The sequence below is a fragment of the Leguminivora glycinivorella genome, chromosome 9, assembly GCF_023078275.1.
Source record: "Leguminivora glycinivorella isolate SPB_JAAS2020 chromosome 9, LegGlyc_1.1, whole genome shotgun sequence".
Classification (NCBI taxonomy): Eukaryota; Metazoa; Arthropoda; class Insecta; order Lepidoptera; family Tortricidae; genus Leguminivora; species Leguminivora glycinivorella.
Window position 1 is genome coordinate 9029578 of NC_062979.1, and position 5399 is coordinate 9034976.

Sequence of the window (5399 nt, forward strand, 5' to 3'; positions counted from 1 at the left end):
ATATTATATTATCGATGTGCTTTCCACACTTCACTACATCACTATCTTCATCGATATCGAGTTTGACCCCGCTGTTTGGGTAGTTTGGGCAGGTGGTGGCGAAACAGACAAAAGCCTCGTATCATTATTCTGTCTCGTTACCGGCGCCCGCGCATCACATATATCAAAAAGGTAATTTCGGTCTATATTCCGGTCAATATGCCTAAGCCCAGTGAAACTAACAATGAGTCAAAACTGTTATCATAAATATTTCCACACTTCACTACATCACTATCTTCATCGATATCGAGTTTGACCCCGCTGTTTGGGCAGTTTGGGCAGGTGGCGAAACAGACAAAAGCCTCGTATCATTATTCTGTCTCGTTACCGGCGCCCGCGCATCACATATATTATATCAAAAAGGTAATTTCGGTCTATATTCCGGTCAATATGCCTAAGCCCAGTGAAACTAACAATGAGTCAAAACTGTTATCATAAATATTATATTATCGATGTGCTTTCCACACTTCACTACATCACTATCTTCATCGATATCGAGTTTGACCCCGCTGTTTGGGCAGTTTGGGCAGGTGGCGAAACAGACAAAAGCCTCGTATCATTATTCTGTCTCGTTACCGGCGCCCGCGCATCAAACGAGGCGAGATATTCGAAAGGTGTAATTACGATGCGTACGAGTGCCCTTGGCCGCCCCATGGTTTTGGTAATTCGATGGTTTGGTATGAGTAATTTCGGATATTACGGCTTAAAATTGAGAAGTGACATTTGTGTATGCATGACGGTACCTGTAAGTCCTGGGTACTTGGGTAGAAAAGGCATGCTTCATTTTTTTTCTCTCTCTTTCTTTCTCACTTGCAACAAAAGTCCTATGCGCCTTCTGTGAGACAAGTTTCATCCGTGAAAAATGTATCGTAAATTCATTTCATTGTGTAAAATATGTACACATAATGTCATGATTTAGATACTATGAACGGTAAGGTTGCAATCAAATTTAATTTAATTCGTAATAAAATTAATAAACGGAGTGGAATAATCACTCGGGGAAAAAATGTAACAAAAAAGAACATACTTATTTCAATGCATTATTATGTTCCGTTTAGCGTTTTTATGTTGTCACACTAGACCCCCTGGCCCCGTAGCCGAATGGCATTTCTCCGACGCGAAGCGAAAACGAAACACCGCGAAAGGTAGATTGGCTCTGTCGCGCCAATACGCAAGAGCGATAGAGATAGATATCTAGCAGCGTTTCGTTTGTGCCATTTGTGCCATTCGGCTACGTATACGTACCCTGGTATTTTTACCATTCCAATTATAACAATTCACACTTAAGCACAAATCGCTTAATATATTTCCCATTCATTTAAATATACGTTTTGACATACGCCTGCCAATGATTAATACTGATTACTAAAACCATCAAATGACCTAAAAAAAACAGCATTCATTCGATGAACTCATCAAAGAAAAACTAAAAAGATTATCACATTAGCGGGCCTGTTGATAATTACCATGTATACTAAACTACAGGTTACTATATTTAAAACAACCTCTATGTATGTAGACATAAGGTAGTGGGGTGTACATTAATGGGCGTTCACACATACATCATGTTGTTTAAGACGTTACCCGGCATTAGTGATTAGGCCAAGTTCAAGTTAATAGTCTTGAACTGTTAATTTGGTAGATCTGTTATCCGTAATAGATGATCGTGAGAGTTGTGCTCTGTTGACGGACATGCTAAGACTGGTCTCCTATTTTATACTATATAAGGAAACGTGCATTATCTAGGAAGGGCTAGGAAATAAATGCGACGTTTATGCTGCTGATGTAGCCCACAAGATGGCAGAACCTACTATACACAGCAAAACGTACGGGAATGATGGAAGCACTTGATTTGGCATGAAGCGTCAATATACATGTTTATGATATTTATGATTATACGTAATGCTGTTAGGATGCGCGCCCACGGGCGACAAAGTTACTCGGCGACTTACGTATTTGTATGAAAAGTTGTGTCGCTTCGTGAGCGCACTTTCATACTAGCCCATGGTCGCGACAAAAAAGTCGCTTCGAAAAGTCACCCGTGGGCGCACCCTCTTTCATCTCAGGAGCAAAACCTATGTAGGTAATAAGAAATTGACATATAAAATTTACGAACGATGGAGTGTTTACAAAAATATTTCACATTTATTTTGAGCACATACCTACTACACATTTTTAAAGCTCTGAAAAATAGTAGTAAATAAATACATAAATCACTCTTAATAGTATATTAACAACGCGACCTGTGACTCAGCCCGTTTTCCACAAAACGGAAATACTCGTAATTAATTGGAGTGAAACGGAATGAAAGCTGTATTTAATAATTTACAAATTACTGATAAAATGATCAGACCCATTAAATAGATTCACGTTCCTTTACTGTAACTGTAAACTTTAATTATTAACAAAGTACAGATCACAAGAACACCTTTTGGGATCTCGTACTGTTTTAGTGAAAACGCGTCCCCCCCTTTTAAACCTTAACTAGGTTTTCAAGTGACTTTTTTATACAACGTCGGTGGCAAACAAGCATACGGTCCGCCTGATAGAAGCAGTCACCGTAACCTATGGACGCCTGCAATCAGGGAGGGCACGCCCCAGTGTGAGTGTACAAGTTCTAAGGGGGGGAGAGGGTGACTTGGTAAAAACTTGGTAAAAATAAAAACATTTCAAATTTTACGTGTGTACGTGTTTTTCTAGCTCACCTTATTACAATGATTCTATTGATTCTTAAAAACACATCCCTCTCAACACATTTTTGGAAGAAACGCAACAATCACAAGGTCAGGGTTTATAGTCAAAACTATTTTAGCATACGCCTTGCAGGATGAACTAGTTTGAGTAGTTATTCAAAACGTAATTTCAAGAAACACTAGGTGGTTTTTCAAACATACACATGACATAGTTTTGCAGAAACATATATGCCACGGTACCTATATATCTTACTCCTAAGGCATGGCTGACGGGATAAAATGATAAAAATATATGGTTAATAGTCTAAATATATAAAAGAAGAAACTGACTGACTGACTGACTGACTGACCGACATATCAACGCACAGTCGAAACCGCTGGTCCCAGAGACTTCAAATTTGGCACGTAGGTTCATCATAAGGTGTAGGCACTATGAAAGGATTTTTTAGAATTCACATCCTAAGGGGGAAATGGGGGTCCAAAGTTCATTTTAATAAGATTACTTTTGGTACACGGGCGAAGCCCCGGGATAAAGCTAGTTGTCCATAAAAGTTTTATATGATGACAATATAATACCTACGTTAACGCATTCATGTAAGTATAACGATGAACTTATATTAAATGCGTTGCTGGTAGTCAATATACTAAAGACTTTTTATATTTCATTGCATGCCGACTGTACACGCGCAGAGACAGTATAGGTGCTGGTTATTATCATAAATCGTAAAAATGGGCGTGGCTCTTTATCTCGGTGCAGCAAAGTTAATGTTGGCCAGATAAGTCACAGATACTGTTAATAAAGTAAGAGTTCATGCGTAATTACTTAAGTTAAAGGTCAAATCGAATACGAGATTGGTGAATTTTTTACGATTAAACATTGCCGGTTATAAAAATTACATCCTGTATGTCATATCTTGTAGTGATAGGCTGATAGGGAAGGAATTATTTTAAAGAGGACTTGTTCAAAACAAGCGCTACACAAATTTGAATTAAGTCTGTCTGTTTTTAAAATGAAACGCAATTCTTCTAATACTTAAAAAGTAAAATATTTATGATTCCAATAGTTATTTTTACATTCTGTCGGGTGCTTGCAACCTTTACGAGACTGCGAGTATTATAAAAATGTAAAAAGGGCGTGAATAGCATTATAAGTTTATTGGGGTAGATTTATTTTTATTCTAGAGACTATTTAATATATAGGTGTTAGTAAAAATAACTATTATATAAATTATGAATCAGTAAGTAAGACTTCCGAAGGATATGACGTCTTTCGAAAGGTCGACCAAACTTTAACATTGCCATAAACAAGTTTTGCAGAAAGAGTTTCGCGAGAACAATCACAATTTTTTTTTCTAAGGTAGGTAAATTTGTTGTTTTTCCTACTCAGAATCACGAGCGCTTTTGATCTAGGACAAAAAACAAGGGACAAAAAAACGGTCCCAAAATTTTCTATAATTTTTTCAAACTTTCCACTTTTTAACCGCTGTACAAAGTGTTTGAAAAATGGTAACGAAGTGGGAAAATTAAATAGGACGCTTTGCTGCCTAGTAGGATCGAAAGAGCTCGTGATTCTGAGTTTTCTGAGTAGGAAAGATATTACTTACATTTACCTATTAAAAAAAAAAATGTTTGTACACACCAGGCTAACAGACATAATAAATAAGTAAGTCGGCATAAACAATCAGACATGTTTAATTGGCTCTCGGAACATATTTATAACAACTCCTACGTACAGTATTATAAAAAGAATGGGTTCTTGTTGTAAATACTAATAAGTACAAAGATAACGATATAACTGGAGTGTAGGCGTACCATAAACTAGAATACATTATCACAATGATTAGGACAAAACTAGGCTGCCAATTTGTAATTTATAGCCAAATCATTTTTAATTGCAAAAAAACTTAACGGCATACGCAATGAGAACATGTCAATCATGGTTGTAAATCACTATGCTTTATTTTGGTATGATTACTTTGAATGGTACATATGTCATGAATTCAGGATGATTGATCAGGGGGCCGATTTTTGAATCTCGGCCATTCGATTTCGCGAAATTCGTTCAATAATATCTCCACTACTAGCGATTTAAATTCTACTAACAGAATCGAAAACAAGTGGTCATTACTACTAGTTTTAAAATTACTAGCCGTGCTTCTTCAAAAATGGGTGAATTGCAGAAAATATGTACCTTTTGGATTTAGTAACTAAACTGAGAAAAAACGAAACTGATAATTGCTGTAACGAAACTGATAACATAAGGCGTGGAATACATGGGAATAAAAATGTTCCCGGTTCTATATAAAACAGAATTATCAATGAAACATTATAATTCTAATCAACAATATTTATTATAAATTTTTGACATACATAATCGCAGTGAAAATAGTTTCGTTACGTAACGAAAAATAACGAAACTGAGAAAGATATATGAGAAATCATAAGCTCAAAAAATATTTATCGTCAAACATGTCACATATTGCTTTAAAATCTTGTAAATTTGTAGAAAACATTGTAAAAACAATCATTTATGAATAAAACTGTGTACGATAATCAAACTATTTACCTTGGAAACTCACCGTTAATCACCCTGAGATTTTATAGCAATAAACACCACGCGTCCATCCATGAGCCACTACGTTGAAAAACAAAATGGATGCCGCTGTG